General features: G+C 39.3%; 1 protein-coding gene across 1 annotated transcript in view; it reads left to right on the top strand.

The window, feature by feature from the left end:
- Window positions 1–19,043, top strand: part of ATXN10 (ataxin 10) — a 105,268-nt gene that overhangs the window by 56,230 nt on the left and 29,995 nt on the right. The gene's annotated exons all lie outside the window — the stretch shown is intronic.

Below are 19,043 nucleotides of genomic sequence, written 5' to 3'. Positions count from 1 at the left end.
TTCTTCAGTCCTATAGCCTGCAAGCCAGTGCCTAATTCCTTTATTATTTTCACATTTGCACTTTCTTTGAGAAGAAAATGTCTGAGACCAAACTTTAACTTCACTTTGAAGAGAAACGGATGGGAATTATTGTGTGAACTTAATTTTTCATCTTTGAATTAGTCTTTAATGCTTTTTTCCCTCTCACAGCCCTTATATTTTTTCTTGTCACTTTAAAAATGTAGGTCTGCTTCCATCAGATCATTTTAACTTTATGTTTAGAATTCCTATATAGAAAATCAGTTTTGTTTCCACAATGAGGAAAAAGAAGGAATGACAGCATGTTTTTTACTATGAAACCCTTTTTCTTAGTGTGATAAAAGATGTGGCTTTCCTCCAAGACTCGTTAGACTAACATAATTTCATAATTTCAAGAAAAGCAGTGATGAAATAATGTTGTGTTACGGTTCATCTGAGCACTTCCAAAAATCCAAGTAGGTTACATTTCTCATTTGAGCTAAGCAGCCACATAGTGTATTACAGTAGCCTCAGCTTCATTGAATCTTTTTGTTTCTCTGGCTCTTCCTTGTGAGTTTCTTGAGGAGAAACCTGCTGTTGTCCTGGAAGGAAATGGTCTTAAGTAGCTTTTGTTATTTATATTTGTTAATTACTTTGAACAGGGAAATTTGGAGTTGTTTTCCTTTCTTTCTTTTATTAATTTAAATCAAAGTTTTCAACTATTATCAATGAAACAATTTTTAAGCTAGAAGATGAAAAACATAGAAGGAATAATATATTGAAGAAGGGCTAAAGGATATAATGCAGTATTTTTACTTCTCTCTATGGTGCTCAATGTCAGCAAATACCAAAAATACATAATTAATATTGGTTTCCCTGCAACAAGTTAAATATGATGAGCTATCAAGACACTGAGTAATGAAAAATCAATCTCTGTTAGAAGCTTCTATTTACTAAATTCTGGTTTTGTGATTACTTCATTTTGGAGTTGGACTCAATGGTCCTTATAGGTCCCTTTCAACTTGAGATATTTTATAATTCTATTATTTTGTACTGAGGCCATCAAATCTGATTTTAGTTGCTGCAGTGTTCATCAAGTTAGGCTTTTATAATGGCAGCAGGATATTTTCATCATTGTCATTATTTTTTTTCATCTGGAGGGTAGAGAAATGGAAAATCTGAAGAATGCTACCCTCTTTGTCTAACAAATTATAATAATAGGGTCCTATATATGGGAAATACAGTAATGATCCTTCCTTTCCCCGTTCGTATTACGGTATATAACAGAGGATTTTAATATTTCTGGAAAATATTATTCATCCTATTAATTACTCTTGCGTAGCTCTGTCTCTTACCTGTTATGATGTAATATCTGTTTGTGTAAGTGAAACACATTTTTGTGGAATTCCTTATGATAATGGAGGTGAGGGGGCTGGTTTCATTTTGAAAGGGTTGATTTACTGCTTATTGTTAATTTTTGCAGGGATTTTCAAAGGCCCCTGGAGCAGTTAGGCATGCAGGCTTAGTGTTTTCAGTGGAAGCTGGGTATTAACTTGCCTTAAACTGCCTGCACATATTATTACTTTATACTGTCTTGAAAATTACTTAGATTCTTGTGTGTGATATCATGGAACACTATTTGAGTTCTGTTGAAACTTCAGAAATACCGATGTTATGATGTCCTGTCTGTACCTTCAGTTTATTTTATACGTTTATATTAGTTCTAGTAAATGCACTTGTCATTTTTAAGGCAGCTTCCATATGTAAACGTGTGCTTGTGAGGACAAGGCAAGCAGCCCCTATCATTGCACAGACAAGAAAACTGAAGTTTGGAGATCAGAATGAATTGTTCGAAGTGGTACATGTGTCAGACCTAGAACTGAATGTAAATAGGGTTAGTTCCTGGGTTCCCACGTCTCTCTTCAGAGTAGTATCTCACAATAGAGGTCTTATTTTATATCCATTATTTGTTTTACACAGAGTTTACTTTCTATATTCAGCCAAAAGTAACATCATACAGGGTAGTTTGTTTTTAATGTAACAAGCCAACTGACCAATGTATCTGGGAGACCTCGGGCTTTGCCATTGACCGTTGCTTTTGTGTGACGTACCGTGTGAATTGTAGGCACCAGCTGGTCAGTTTAGCTGGTTGCCTGGCATGACAGGACTGTGGGTCACTTACCAAAGGATCCCGAACAGCATTGTTAGTATTCTGACTTTTTAATGAACTGAGGCTTTCATACTTGTTTTCTCTAATATTTTTCTGTAATTTCCAGTCCCAGTAGAGCTCTTTTCCCAGTAACAATGATAATACATTAGCAAATGGAGTAATAACACACTAGTAATACTAAACAATAAAAAATAAAGCCCCTATTTTTAGAATATAACTTTAATTCTTTCTGTTCGTCTGCCTGACTTGTTCTGAAAACATAGTCCCCAAAGACGTGGGGAACAAACGGTGCCTTGGGCTAAGCGCTTGGAGTGAACAGAATTGTATCACTGTCTCCAGGAGCTTCTTTAAGAGTCAAGTGACAACTGCTCATCCTCTGGGAGGTAGGTCTTACAGCCAGCAGTATGTGTCTCCTGGAGTACGATGGTGCAGCCCTACTGCATGGGATGCTAGTGACAGAGTTAAAGTAGCAGAGAATGCCTGGACTGGTGGTATAATGGCACTGCAGAGCCTGCTTCTCCATCTATGGTCTCCACCTGCTATAAGAACAATAATTGCAGGGAATTAGTAGACTGGTTTGTTGGCAGCGCTGAAAAATCTTGTAATGCTTTTGAAAAGAAAAAATCTTACCAGTGCTTTGTTGCTTCTTCACTTTCTGTTTACAACCATTCTTTGTTTTTAGAAAGCATTTTTTAGCTTGTACTCTTTTAGCATTAGGAATGCATTCTTTACGTCTTTTCTTCCTCATAGTTTTGTTTACACTATTGTGATAAAGTTCTTAAGATATAAGAGTATGGGCAGATATTTAAGCTGTAAACTAAGATGCTGTTATTAAAATGGGTCTTGCCAGGCTTATTGCCCACTTGAATGTTTTGTGAGGCTGGATGGGTTGGTATTTATAAGAAAAGCATCCCATAAAATGTTAATTTTGGATTGATAAATACTGGGTATGTGTATGTCCAGAGTTGGATGCACTCTCGCATGAAGACAAGAAATAAAATTGCTGTACTTCGGACACCAACTGTTGAGCCAGTTCCACGTTGCACCTGCCAAGAGCCTGTGATAAATGTGCAGTTCTCCTGTGCTTTCTCTCTCTGCAGGAAGAAGAGCTGTCAAGAGTTATTGTCATACATGTGGGGCAGTCCTGTGTTTTGTATTTTGATTCTTGGGCCTCCTTCGCAAAGATGCATTGTATATTTTTATTAAATATACTGGAATGGAGGAGGTGGGTTCTCAGGCTGAGCAAGGAGTGGAGGTTTTGGCTGGTAGTTGATGAGTGAACTTCTAAAAAGGAAAAAGTGAAAATTCCTCCGTACTCCCCTCATCTTGTTTGTCTTGCCTTCTAAACACCTCAGTTTTATCATCTGGGCAGAATTTTTACTGTTTTCGTGCCACAAGGCTTTACGTGCTTACTTTCTGCTTTCAGTTTTAGAGCTAGGAAGTGATGGATTCAGCCCAGCTCTTTCTGCTGGTTTAGTATAGTAGAACCGTTTTAATAACAAATAAACCTTATGAAAGAAACCCAATGAACAAAGCATAGAAGATATAATCCTTTGTTGTAAAAATGAAACAAAAAATAGGTCATAGCAATTAATATGCACCCTCATTTCTGTGTTAATTTACAAGAATATTTGCTGAAAGATGAGATGACTAATCTCAGTCTTGCTGTGACAGATGGCACTGCTCTGCACAACCTTCTTATCTTTCCCTAAAACTGTTGTTTATCTTGCGAGGTGTTTATGCAGTATGCTTTGTTTAAAATACTTAAACTCATTTATTAGGTTGGTGCAAAAGTAGTTGCGGTTTTTGCATTGTTGAAATTTGCCATTTGATATTGGATACATTCTTAAATAAATGTGGTGATGTTATACATCATTTTAATGCACTTTTCTCACTTTATGGGTTTTTGCTGCTGACTTATTATTTGCTGTTTATTTTATATTGATTTTAGACTATGGAAATAATGTTAGACAAAAACCAAATTCAAGCAATTTTCTTATTCGAGTTCAGAATGTGTCGTAAAGCAGCGAAGACAACTTGCAACATCAACAATGCATTTGCCCTAGGAACTGCTAACAAATGTACAGAGCAATGGTGGGTCAAGAAGTTTCACAAAAAAGACAAAAGCCTTGAAGATGAGGAGTGTGGTAGTCGGCCATCGGAAGTTGACAGTGGCCTACTGAGAGCAATCATTGAAGCTGATCTTCTTACAGCTACACGAGAAGTTGCCGAAGAACTGAACGTCAGCCATTCTACAGTCATTCAACATTTGAGGCAAATTGGAAAAGTGAAAAAGCTCGGTAAGTGGGTGCCTCATGAGCTGACTGAAAATAAAATAAATTGCCGTTTTGAAGTGCCATAATCTCTTTTGCTACGCAACAACGAGCCATTTCTCAATCGGGTTGTGACGAGTGATGAAAAGTGGATTGTATACAACAACTGACAATGACCAAATCAGTGGCTGGACTGAGAAGAACCTCCAAAGCACTTCCCAAATCTAAACTTGCACCAAAAAAAGGTCGTGGTCACTGCTGGGCGGTCTGCTGCCACTCTGATCCACTCCAGCTTTCCAAATCCCGGTGAATCCATTTCATCTGAAAAGTCTGCTCAGCAATCGATGAGGTGCACTGAAAGCTGCAATTTCTGCAGCCGGCATTGGTCAACAGAAAGGGCCCAATTCTTCTCTCCACAACAACGCCCAACTGCGTATCACACAACCAACGCTTCCAAAGTTGAATGAATTGGGCTACAAGGTTTTGCCTCATTTGCCATATTCATCTGACCTCTTGCCAACCGACTACCACTTCTTCAAGCATCTCAACAACTTTTTGCAGGGAAAACACTTCCACAACCAGCAGGATGCAGAAAATGCTTTCCAAGAGTTCGTTGAATCCTGAAGCATGGATTTTTAGGCTACATGAGTAAACAAACATTTCTCATTGACAAAAATGTGTTGATTATAATGGTTCCTATTTTGACTAATAAAGATATGTTTGAGCCTAGTTATAATGATTTAAAATTTACGGTCTGAAACTGCAGTTGCTTTTGCACCAGCTTAATAATTACAAGTGTCTTCAATACTTGAAAAAAGCAATAGAATATTGTAGACCTTACTCTGCATTGTTTCCCTTCCTCTCCTGTGACAAGAGAGGAATTAGAATGATAGAATCATTTTGGTTGGAAGAGACCCTTAAGATCATCAAGTCCAGCCATAACCTAACTCTAGCACTAAACCTCATCCCTAAGAGCCTCATCTATGTCTTTTAAACACCTCCAGGGATGGTTACTCCACCACTTCCCTGGGCAGCCTGTTCCAGTGCTTGACAACCCTTTCCATAAAGAAATGTTTCCTAATATCCAATCTAAACCTCCCATGGTGCAACTTGATGCCATTTCCTCTTGTCCTATCACTTTCTACTTGGGAGAAGGGACCAACACCCTCCATGCTACATAGACTTCAATCATGTAATCTTTCTGGAGTTAGCAAATACAGAATTGAAAGGAAGTAGAAAGCTTGACAATGTTTAATTGCAGTCTTTATTCACAATTCACTTTGATTCACTATTACCTCTGAGATCAAATGAGGGAATCTGAATTGCCTGGGTGTTCTGTCCTGTGAAAACCATTCCCGAAGGGTGCAGCATTGCCGAGAACAGTGAGCTGCGACACATGGACTGCGCTTCTTGCAGTGGAGGAGCAGCCAGCTGGCAGAACATGGGTGTGCTGAGATCATACTGTCCTGTTTGAGAGGAATCCTGAAGGGAAAAATTGTGACGTTTCTGAAAGCAAGGTTAAGCCTAACCCAGTAAGAACAAAGCACTCAGCTTGGGTTTGGTTGCATTGGCTCTGCTGTCTTTAACTACTGCTAGGTAGTTTATTTCTACCTGCTTACTTTGTCCAGAAATACAATTAGTATGCTGGGACAGTTTGATACACACTGAGAGGTCTCTGTGCCTTGCAGAATAGTGAATATCACAGTATCACAGTATCACAGTATGTTTGGGATTGGAAGGGACCTCAAAAGATCATCTAGTCCAATCCCCCTGCTGGAGCAGGAACACCTAGGTGAGGTTGCACAGGAACATGTCCAGGCGGGTTTTGAACGTCTCCAGAGAAGGAGACTCCACAACCTCCCTGGGCAGCCTGTTCCAGTGCTCTGTCACCCTCACTGAGAAGAAGTTTCTTCTCAAATTTAAGTGGAACCTCTTGTGTTCCAGCTTGATCCCATTACCCCTTGTCTTATCATTGTTTGCCACTGAGAAGAGTCTGGCTCCATCCTCATGGCACTCACCCTTTATATATTTATAAACATTAATAAGGTCCCCCCTTAGTCTCCTCTTCTCCAAACTAAAGAGACCCAGCTCCCTCAGCCTTTCTTCATAAGGGAGGTGCTCCACTCCCTTAATCATCTTCGTTGCCCTACGCTGGACCCTCTCCAGCAGTTCCCTGTCCTTCTTGAACTGAGGGGCCCAGAACTGGACACAATATTCCAGATGTGGTCTCACCAGGGCAGAGTAGAGGGGAAGGAGGACCTCTCTCGATCTACTAACCACCCCCCTTCTAATACACCCCAGGATGCCATTGGCCTTCCTGGCCACAAGGGCACAGTGCTGGCTCATGGTCATCCTGTTGTCCACCAGGACCCCCAGGTCCCTTTCCCCTACACTGCTCTCTAATATGTAATCTCCCAACCTATACTGGAACCTGGGTTTGTTCCTGCCCAGATGCAGGACTCTACACTTGTCCTTGTTAAATTTCATCAGGTTATTCCCTGCCCAGCTCTCCAGCCTGTCCAGGTCCCGCTGGATGGCAGCACAGCCCTCCGGCGTGTCAGCCACTCCTCCTAGCTTGGTGTCATCAGCAAACTTGCTGATAGTACACTCAATTCCCTCGTCCAAGTCGTTAATGAATATATTGAATAATATTGGCCCCAGCACTGACCCTTGGGGCACTCCACTAGATACTGGCCTCCAACTAGACTCCGCACCATTGACTACCACTCTCTGGCTTCTCTCCCTAAGCCAGTTTGCAACCCACCTCACTACTCTATTGTCTAGACCACACCTCCTCAACTTAGCTGTGAGGATGCTGTGGGAGACTGTGTCAAAGGCTTTACTGAAGTCAAGGTAGACAACATCCACCGCTCTGCCACCATATGCACAAGTGTATTTTTGAGATGTGTCTTTTAATCAGCCTGTTAAAAGCAAAACTGATTCCCTAAGGTAAGGAAAGCAATCCATACTCTATGCCAAGGACATTTTACATACTGGGGATGCTGATGAGCCTAATGATGTGATATTAATCACGGAATATGTGTGTTTCCTTGGTAAAGTTGTTCTCATGTTTATGTAGGGGAAAAAAAATAAATACAGAATTGTCTTTGGTACTGGCACCTTTTTATCTAAATGGAATCACTCTAAAGAGGTCAAGAATTTATGAGGGAAATTTCTTTCGCATGCCTGTTTTTTGTTTGAGGTGGCAACAGTTCTTCCTGTAATGTAATTGTATTGGTTTTTGTCAATGCAGAGTTGAGAAGGGAAGGTTTTGGGAGAAAAGGAAACAAAAAGAGCTTCTACAGGTAATATTAATAAAAGTAGCAAGTAAAAGATCTGGATACTGTTTAATGGGTTTAATGTAGCTTGGATTTTTTTTATATATGTCTAAGCCAGATTGTTTTACATGACACTAGCTCCTTAAGTGGAAGACTATTCTGCCTGAAAGCATGAACAGGATTTGACTTCTTCGGAATTCAGTTTTCCATTCTTTTTTTCACTGTAGCAAGGTGTGCAATGAATCCAATTAGAATCCAGTTAGAAAACAATGCCAGCATCCATAGATCAAATTGTCACCAATCAGCTCCCTAATTTAATCTTCTTGCTGTAGTGATTATAAAATAGAAAATTTAAAACCAAAGATAAATACCTCATTTTATTTAACAATTAGCTCTTTCTCACCTGAAGTTTTTAGAAAGACTGCATGACCTTATCTGTTCTTTTTCTTCAGGATTAGTTTAACTTTTTTAAGTAATTACATTATTTCTGGAATGGCAGGATTTGGAGTTACTTGCAATGAAGGGCATCCCACATTTATCTGCATATGTGGTTGAGAGAGGGAGGAGATGAATAAACCACTTTGATTTCTTCATTAAAAACCTGCATAACTATGATTATTATATTCTCCTAATGTTAAACATAAGCCTAAAATGGAAGAGATTCTTGGTTTAGAGTTGACCAAAAGGGAGGAGCTTTTTTGGATCTGGATGCTTTGATGTGGTGAGCTCCTCCTGCAAACTGAACTGTGAAGCTCTGCATTGTTCCACTGTTTGGATGGGGCTAATCTAATATTGTAGCTATCTGTATGGTTTGATGCTTTTCTAGATAATTACAAATATTCAAGGTGTTGCAGGACTGAGCCCTTTAGTTGGTTAGTTTTATCTAGGTATGGCACTGTAAAAGTCACCACTAAAGCTTAAAATGGACTTTCTCACTGAACTGTTTTAAAAGCCTAGGTTTTGTTGTGGAACTGAAATATCTACCTAACTAGTATAGTGAATAACCTGACTAGAAGAGTGTCTGTGGTTTAAGAGTGTCTGTTGTGACACATAAGGTAACTGTTTCTAGTCCTGGTCTCATAGAGATTTTATGTTAGTCTTCAGCTCTGTGGCAACCATGAATCTTTAATGAAGTGCCAAGATTTTCATCAAAGTGCTAGAAACAAGAAATAATCTTGAGATCTCTAAGTGGTGTGAGTTATACATTACTAATATGACTAATAAGGGCTTGGCGTCAGGATTTATTTTGTTTCTGTGAGGTTGGAGGTGCGTGCCTAATGCAGTATGGTTTGTAAAATCCTGAATTATTTTTATAACAATGTGATTCATTTGTTGTTAGAGAATAATACAAAGCTTTGTTCTGTTGTGCTGCCCCTTTATAGGCAACAAGTTAATGTTCCCTCTTGTCCTGTTCCTATTCTCCTTTCCACCTGACCAATTTTTGGCAATTGATACGGGTGATCCAGTCATTCCTTGTGACTTCTCCAGTTTGACCAATATCATTTGAAGCCTTGATCATGCAACATACAGAGAGTTTTCCCTTGCAAGGAACTTAGATGCACTTAGGTACAGTCAATGTTTCATATGAAAGGTAATTTTAATACTGCATGAGTTATTTTTCTGGTTTTCTTTAGGTTTTATATTAAACAGCTTCCAGTTTATTTAAATTTCATACTACGTAAAGACATCTTCACATATTGATTTTTCTGGATATCCTCAATGAGTAGGAGAAGGCTGCACAATGTCATACTTCCCTTCTAGTGTATTATTGGCCTGCTTCATGTGGAGGATTACCATAATTATGGTCTAACAGATAAAGGAATATAAAGATCAATCTATCTATTGTTATGTTCTCATGAATCATAGGCTGAAACTTTGACCAAACTTTGAATATACCTAAATGTAAAATACATTGACTTCTGCCATGTGAAGATGTCTGTAGAACAAAGATTTTTTGCAACATACACTTGCCAAAAGCAAGAACAGGACTTCGGCATTTTGGAGTAGATGAGAGACTGTGGGAGGAGGATTATTTTTGTGAAGTTCCCAGTGTTTTAAAATAAGATGCAGGATACCGCTAGAAATTAAATTAATTGATTTATAGTGGAGGGGGAAGAGAGAAAAAAAGATGACTAGATGACTTCTAAGATTCAAAATTAAAACAAGCTGGCTCTGCATACATTTCCAAACAGTCAGTACCAACTTAGAGGCTTGTTGGCCTGTCCTTGACTCTGAATGGTGTTTTGAACCCTATTTGGTGTTGAACCCTGTTACCATGCAGCACAGCACAAGCCTCCAGCCCTTTTAAAAGGAAAGCTCAGCATGCCATTGTCAAACAGCCATTTCCAGACCTTTTTCAAACTCGCAATAATTGTAAGTGTTGAAACTGCGTCTGTGGCATCGATATTTAATGTGCTTGTTTTGAGATTAACAGCTCATGGAAAAATACTCATTTTAAGCCAGACAGAAATCTAAAAAGAAGTTATTGACCTTTATATGGAAGAATTCTCAGGGGTTCCTGTGACTCCTTTCTTGGTCCAGTGGGCTGAGTAGTAGTTATCGTACATGTGGCAGACTTGAATTAAACTTGGTGTTCACCAGACAGCATTTCGTGCTATTGTGGGCTTTTTAGACTTGTCGGTTTGCAGAATGGCCTGATGTAGTACCTACCTGGAAGGTTTACTGTGTGGCAGTCCTCACCGCGTGGAGTAATTTCTGTAAACGCCAGTGGGAACCGTATAATGAGGAGCGGGGGGGACGGTTACAACTGTGCTGTGGATGTTGCAGGCGGTCCTTAGCATGTTACCTTCTCTGTAAAACAGAAGAGTGTTCTTCTGGGCTTTGCAGGTGCTTTCTTTCTTCAAGAATATCCTCAGCATCTGTTGAGCAAATGCCCTAGTTTATAGACCTCTGAAGTCAGAGAATGTCATTGCTTTCTTCAGTGATCTTAACCAGCCTCATCATTTCTTTTTCTGGGTATACATGTTGAGGCCTATAAAGATGGGAGGCAATGTGGCCTAGCTTCTAGAAAAAGGAGTCTGGGAGTCATGACAACGTTTTTTCCATTCTCCAACTTGGATTCAGATGTTTTAGTAAGACATGGCATGTTAAGGTTCTAGTAGTTGCAAAATGTTCTGAAGTATTCAGAGATTTTTTTGCCTGTGTTATTAAATATATCATTCTCAGTTAAGCGAAGAGCCCTGTATCAACCAAAAATGTTTGTTTCTAGTTTACTAGGTGGTGAAGAACTCAACTTGTTTGAGGTACTCAGTTTTAGGAAAACTGTTACTAAAATAACCACCTTCTGATGTGGCTAATTTAATATTAAAAAGGACTTAGAAAACATATTGTACCCTGTATTGCAGGAAGGGAGTTTATCTCCATTTCCTGCTTTTTACCAGTGTTACTGATTGCTGGGGGCAAGACCACCATATGTGGAAGAATGTCTATCTTTCTGAATACGTTTTTCTCCAGCTCAGATCTGAGCTGTTAATCCAAATTCTTTCCACTTTTACTGGTGTCAGATACATGTGACATGTATTTTCCATTACTATAACAAGGAATTTCATTAGTGTTCTGTGTTGGTTTTCATTGTTCTAACCTCAACATGAACTTTAGAGTTTCCCTGTCTTCTTTCCATAACTGCCATCCCACATTCAAATTTTTATTTTTAGTTTTTTTTCAAAGCTGCACCAGACTTCACAATAGGCTGATGTTACAAGGCTGTGAGTGTTGAATGTGATCCCTTTTGGATGTATAAAGCTTTCTTTTCCTTTCCCCTTATGAGAGGTTGTCTTTGCTCTTTCAATTACCCTGTGAGGCACAGGAATCAGTCATCTCTTCATCTGTTTCCTGGCTGGTTAGGAAGTTTTGGTTACTGTGAAATAGTAAAGTTTCTCGGGTTGTATTTTTATGACAATCCTGAAGTTTATAAGTATGGGCACAAGTACCATAAAAACCCACCAACCAACAAACAAACAAAACCCCACAAAACCCAGTTTTGTTTGGTATCGAGATTTGGGTATCACTGCTTGTAATTTATCAGTTCAGTTCACATTTTGGAAGCACCAGTAAAATAGTTTTATTGAGGAAATAAGGGAGCATGACGTGTGCTATAGACTACATTTTGTGATTAATTTATTGCAGTAACTCTTGGTTTTAGAGTGCTACATTCAGGATAAGGAGGACGTGAAGGAGACTTTGTGTGAAGGCTTGTGGAACACAGTGGTGGACAATCCCTTATCAGTGACCAGCAAGTAGGATGCTGAACGTGTGCCACTGAGTCCTGATATTAACTTTCCCACCAAAATTAGAGAAGCCTTGAGCTAGACAGAAGCTTACAAATGTGCTTAAAGAAGTCTGGTGTCTAGTTTCTGTTTCATCACAGTGAGGTTCAGTTACTTAAATCCCTACATTCCTGTGGCAGCCCATCATCAGGCTCAGTAGAGGTGTAATGTCTTGCAGCCTTCAACCTGTCTTTGCCTTATCAAAAAGCAGCTGTGACCCTTCAGTTCCCTTTGCCTGTGTGCCTTCAAGTCAGTATAACTTCTGTTACCAGCCCTTAAAATTATTTGCTAAAACTCCTGTTGAAGCACATGAGGACATATCAGAGCACCTAGTCTTCCGATAGAGCCTGCACATTTGGTTTTCTTAGGGTTTTTTTCCCCTTTCTCCTGTTTTTGTTTCTGTCTTTTGGAAAAATGCAGTGACTGTCATATGCAGTTTTTAATTTCTTCCATTGGGTGATGCTGTTTGTTCTAGATTGCAGACCTGCAGTATTCTGCTCCTTGCTGTTCAGCATTGCAATGCTTCAGAAAAGTTTGGTGCTACCAGTGCCCAAAGAGAACCAACGTACTTGAGTAGTCTAATCACTCAGTAGGATAAGATTAAGAACCTGCTAATAGTCAGTGTATATTTAAGTGGAGAATACCTGTGGGTTTAGTGTGAGAGTAACTAAACAGGTAACAGCATTGCACATCTGTTTATCCACCTTTCAGACACTGGTACAGGCTCGTGTGGACTCTAGCAGGATTGTATCTGCTTGGAAAAGAAAAGTGATAATACGAACCTAGTGTGCCCAAGCAGTCCTCATCTCTAACTTCTCAGATGCCTCCTCACCATCTGAAATTCTGAAATGCACTTTTTTGCCACTGGTTGAGGATTGAGGTCTTGTCTTATCGTTCATTGTTTTCATTTACGAAATGGAATATTTTCCATAATTCTTAGGGTCTAGGGAAATTGATAAACAGTAGAAATTAGCTATTTTCTAGTTTACTATCTGTAACCTGTATAATTTTAAATATATGGGGGTGTGTGTATATTTTATACAGATAAATATGTGCCTGTGAGTAAGTATCATATATAAATATATATATATATGAATATAAATATATAATATGTACATGAAAAAGAAGTGTGACCAGCAGGTTGAGGGAGGTGATTCTCCCCCTCTACTTAGCTCTGGTGACACCCGCCTGGGGTCCTGTGTCTGGCTCTGGGCCCCCCAGCACAAGAGACACATGGACCTGTTGGAGAAGGTCCAGAGGAGGTCCCAAAAATGGTCAGAGGGATGGAATACCTGTTCTATGAGGACAGTCTGAGAGAGGCTCTGGGGAGACCTTAAAGTGGCCTTTCAAAACTTAAAGAGACCTAAAAGAAAGATGGAGAGACACCTTTTCACCAGGACGTGTAGTGCAAGGGGAAGGGACAACAGTTTTAAACTGGAGCAGAGATTCCCCTCCAGCCCGTGGTGCAGACCATGGTGAGGCCAGCTGTATTCCTGCAGCCCATGGAGGTCCATGGTAGTGCAGATCTCCACCTGCAGCCCATGGAGGACCCTACATGAGAGCAGGTGGATGCCCAAAGGAGGCTGTGACCCCATGGGCAGCCCACACTGGAACAGGTTCCTGTCAGGACCTGTGGCCCCAAGGAGACAGAAGCCCAGGCTGGAGCAGGTTTGCTGGCAGGACTTGTGACCCTGTGTGGGACCCATGCTGGAGCAGTCTGCACCTGAAGGGCTGCACCCCGTGGACAGGACACACATTTGAGCAGTTCATGAAGAACTGCAGCCTGTGAGAAGGACCCACGTTGGAGAAGTTTGCAGAGGAGTGTCTGCCATGGGAGGGACCCCACACTGGAGCAGGGGAAGCGGGTAAGGAGAAAGGAGCAGCAGAGACAATAGAATCATAGAATCATTTTGATTGGGAGAGACCCTAAAGATCATAGAGTCCAAGCATAACCTGTTTGATGAACTGACCACAACCCCTATTCACCATCCCCCTGTGCCACTCAGGGTGGGAGGAGGTAGAGAAATCAGAGTGAAGTTGAGCCCAGGAGGAAATGGACGGGTTGGGGGGAAGGTGTTTCAATATTTTAATTTATTTCTTGTTACCCTACTCTGATTTGATTGGTAATAAATTAAGCTGATTTCCTGACGTCAAGTCTGTTTTGCTTGTGACGGTGGTTGGTGAGTGATCTCTCCCTGTCTTTATATCAAGCCACAAGCCTTCCATTATATTTTCTTTCCTCTGTCCAGCTGAGGATGGGAGTGATAGAGCAGCTTTGGTGGGCACCTGGTGTCCAGCCAGGGTCAACCCACCACGAGGTTGCTTTAAGTTGTTACAATCTGACTGATATTTCAAGTGAAATATTGAAACTGGACTTAGTATAAGGATTAGCTTCATCTTGAGAAGATAAAAAGTTTGTGTATTCTTCATAAACTAAAATAAGTATTGAGTTGCCGCCTTTTGTGTGTGTGTGTTTTAGCATTACAGTTGTCTTTGGTTTGACGTTGGTCTTATCTATGACAAAATAAGAAGGGTTTGGATTTTGGTCTAGAAATTACTGTTCTAGAGCACAATTATGTAGCTCAGTGAATTTATATTGAAGTTGGCAAAATTTCTGTTCCATTTTAGTAAGGGTAAATGGCAACATTTACCTCCAAGCCCATTTTTTACTGTCTTTTTAGAGAAGGAGGAGTGCTACACATGAAGCTGTTTGGGGCTTGCAATTTTCTGTAGGACAGTTTCCAATTTTTCTAAAAATCCTTTTCACCCTTTAATCCTGAAAAGTGAAGGTTGTGCATGTTTCTTTGGAAATGTTCGATGGCTTTATTTCAGGCAATTGTTCAGTATTGTAGTGAAAAAAGAAAGTAGTGTTTTGCCTGCAACAGTTCAGTGAGAAGTAGTAATAAACTGGTAAGTTCCCTTGAACTTACATCTAACTTATGTTCCCTTGAACTTAATTAGACGTCACTACCTTGGTATTTTCCAACCAGGTCTGTTTAGTTGTCTCAGCTCTGCCTGTTGCCCTCAGCTCTGGTCATGAGAAGCTGATGCAATTGGAGAGGACATTCACTACTGCCAGTTCTTCTGGAATTTGCAATCCAGTTGAAGACTGTGGTGGTTAGGAGTGTTGCCTTTGAATTCCAGGTCTTGAGTCATACAATTGCATGAGCACCTCACCGTTTAATGCATTTTTTTGAAAGTACTTTTAGAATTTGTAGCTGCTGAGAAAAAAAGCTTGAAAGTGCTTTCTTACTTTCAAAAGTAAAAATGTAATTTTTAATGCTCCTACAGTAGATCAATCTGGGGGCAGCTGATTGAGGTTTTGATTCAACACTTTTTCTCCTCTCACCTTCTGACCCACCATTAGTGTCAACCTGCTCCTGCAGGCTTTTCTATAAAAGTGTCGAACTGTCCCTTTGAAAATCAACTTCAAAGATAATAGACTTTATTAGTAAACTCTTACAGAAGTTTTCTTTGTTTTTTTTAAAAATAATAAAAAATAGTGACTTGTAGATCTTAAGAATTTTTTAAAATGTTTCTGATTTTATGATTGCATTTATTTTGGTACAAATTTCAGCTACTGAAATGTACCCGCCAGCTCTTTTCATATGAGTTCTTATTTCTTTAATGGACTTACTAAGAAGAGTTGCTGTGTATGTGCAGGTTTGCTTTAATGAGGTTTTAATAACGTGATGTATATATATACTTAATGTAGAGTAATGAAACTGTGTCTTGAAACAAGAACTTCTAGTTTTCAGTTAGAACCTGCACTCTTGACTTCATAAGTACAGACCTGCAATCAAATCAATGATCTGTTGCAAGAAAGGTAATAGCAATATAAATAAAGCTAAACAGAACATTTAAAAATTTATAAATAATAGTCTTAATGCCTGAGAATGTATATGCATGCCTTGTTTCCCACAAAAATATTTTAATGTAAATTGACCATATGAAAGGATACAATTATTTTGGAATTTTTAGAACAGTCTGAATTACACCTTTACAAATCTAAAACCTTAGAATTTTGTTCATCATGCATATGAGTTCAACTAGAAGCTGGGAATTTTACTTTCATAGTATCTGCAGTTGTTATTACCAGACTACAAGACCTTTAGAGAGACAAATCCTCAAAAAAACCTCTGGTAGTTGTAATTTAGAGGTAAATTAAGTAACTAATATGCAATCTCCTTATGTGCAGCTTCATGTATCATCTTGCTCAATAGCCCGAGGCATTAGCAAGCTTTCAGCATGAAATTTAGTGCTAGAGCACGCATACCTGAGTTATTGTATATCATGCATACTAAATATATGGCTTTTATAGACATATAAATCACAACATCAGGATTCTTGTGTTTTCTAAATGTAAAGTTGATCTTAATCTCAACGAGGTGGCTAAATTTATCTTCATAAGAGAATCTGATCCTGTGCAAAGGTTATGCTTGGTGAATCATTAAAAGAAAATGTGTATTCTTAGAATTTCAGGTAAATGTAGAGAATAATTGCTTAACTTTCTGTAAGTCTGGATCATCAGCACAGAAACAGTCAATGCCACATGAGGACTGGGCCAGTCCCTAGTGGATACAGCAAGTAAAATGTGTTAGTTACCATTTCTAGCCTTGAGGGCAAGTGGCACAGTTTGGCATGGGTCACATCTGTATGACAGAATTCTCCTTTATGGGCTTCTCTTCCTTCACCTTCATCTTCCCCCGCCAAAATCAAATCACAGAACTGCCTTTCCCATAGCTCTCCTTGAGAAGAGCCTGTAGCCTATGCTATGTACCCAACCATTCCTGAATGTTTTCCAGAGGAGTGCTAGTTGTCATGAGCCCACAGCCCCTTGGGAACCATCCAAAGAGGGCAGCCAGAAAAGGCAACCGCAAGCCCAGCGTCCCAGCTCGGCATCTCTTACTAATGCACTTAGAAGCTCTGCTGAAATAAGTTCGAACGAGCCAAGTTTCTTGCAGCCTTCAACTTTGCTAGTGTATTGTTCACCTACGATGAAGTTGATGGTTCTCTTCCTTCCTTCCTTCCATCCTATGTTCTATATCTCTACTAGGAATTCTTTGGTTACAGTAAGAGGCATTAGACCTTGGGTCCCATTGGCTTGGGCCACAGAGACCCCCACCTCAAGATGTTTTGTGTAGCTAAACCTTTGAGAACTCATTGCTAGTTCATTTGCAGATCTGTTGAGCTGCAGCACATGGTTTTGAAGCTGCTGTGCACTGCCTTGTATTAACTTCATGACATTCTCTAGTCCCTAACCTTTTCAGTAGCTTGTTTTCCTTGAAAATTCAGGATGTTTCAAAAAGATGGGCCAAATTTGAAATCACTATGTTTCTGCAACCACGAACTGTCCATGAATGAAACTCTTACCACTTGAAAGGGCAGGGCATAGAGTTTCAAATTATTACCGCTAGATGCCTCTCCCAGCGCACAAACAGCCCCTCGCCTCAGTCATTCAGAAGACATTGTGAACGATACTGCTTTGAAATTGAGTCCACCTTTTTGAAACACAGACAGCTCTCAACCTGCAGGAAAGGTTTGTTAAGTATTACATTTATCTGTTTGTCAAAGAGTGGTCTTGGGGGATAGGTATTTGGAGTGGCATTTCAGAATGCAGTTGAGCTGGGTTATGAAGCCAGTGGAGTGTGTCATTTGATAACTGATTTCCTCAGCTGGCACGGGGATGTAACGTAAGGTGCAAGTATTTATTCTGCTGTTATGTATTGGGATGTTTGTAGATAACTGCTGGAAGGGGCCAACTACTGAACTATTACACTAGTGTAACCTAGAGTATAATTTGGCTTGCTTTCTGAATCCTGTTGCGGTATGCCGCTGGTAGCTTGGGAATTTGCAAAAAGAGAATGAAAAGTTAGAAAAACTTAATGCCACCAGAATCACACTTTGTAGTGATCGTCAGTGGGGAAAACCCTCTAGCAGTTATTTTTAACTGCAGTTACATTAGCAAAAAAGAGCTGCAAGTATGAAGAACGATGAACAGTCATTAAAGGATCAGCATTCAGATTTGTTTTTCAGTTAAAAATGAAATACCGTTACTAGCAAAATCCTGGAATTGTTGGAGATTTGGTTCTGTTTGTGTAAAAGCTGTAAAAAAGACCCCAAACCAAAGTAAAACCCTTTTTGTTCAGAAGTGTGAGGAACATGCTTGAATAGCATGTGTGCACAGGGATTTCCTCCACTTACTTAGTTAAGCTGATAAAGAATAAAACTTTAATGCAACTATGTTGGTTTACAAATCTTAGGCTAATATTTTTCTCTTTAAAGGACAGAAAAGGCTGGTTTGTCATCTTCCCATACATTGATATTTTCCAGTTTCATATTAGCATACAATGCTGCTAGCCACTCCATAATAGTTCAGCAATTCAGAACACCTTCATTAGTAACATCCCTGCTTCTCATTAAACAACTAGTTTATATAAAACACAGCTGATGAGAAATCAAATCAAATAATTCAATTTTCAAAAAGTCAAATTTATATAATGTTTATTGAAATCGTCACTGTTTTTCATAGGGTGCCATAAAGTGAGAATGGATACATCATGTTACTACTGATTGTTAACTTGAATAAAGCTTCTCTTAATGGATTTGAATACTTTTTCTGGAGAAACCACAGCTTCCCTTGCATTAATACTATGAAATCTCTTAAATGCATCAATGAAAGTCTTCTGTTTTCTTTTAATGTTTGGTTTTGGCATGTGAAAAATCATTCAGTCCTTCTGTGATACTCTGCTTTCAGAAGAGTATCTTCTGGCAAAATTCTGAACCATGAGGTTTTGTTTATTCATAAAATGTGTGACTATTGTTGTCTCAGTAAAAATGTTGCCAAAGTAGTTTGTGGCATTATTTCAGTCATTAATAAATAAATTTAATCTGACTTGCAAATAATGCTAAACTGAACCAAAAGTTACTTTGTTCATTTTATAATCATTTAATTTACGATAACTTTTTTTTTAATCCTGCTTACAAACAATCTGTTTTACTTTGAAGTAGATTCTTTCTACAAAAGCACAATTCCAAA

The sequence above is a fragment of the Streptopelia decaocto genome (assembly GCF_964273445.1).
Source record: "Streptopelia decaocto genome assembly, chromosome: 1".
NCBI lineage: Eukaryota > Metazoa > Chordata > Aves > Columbiformes > Columbidae > Streptopelia > Streptopelia decaocto.
The sequence above is the reverse complement of the archived record's forward strand: the minus strand, read 5'-3'. Positions and strand labels throughout refer to the sequence as shown.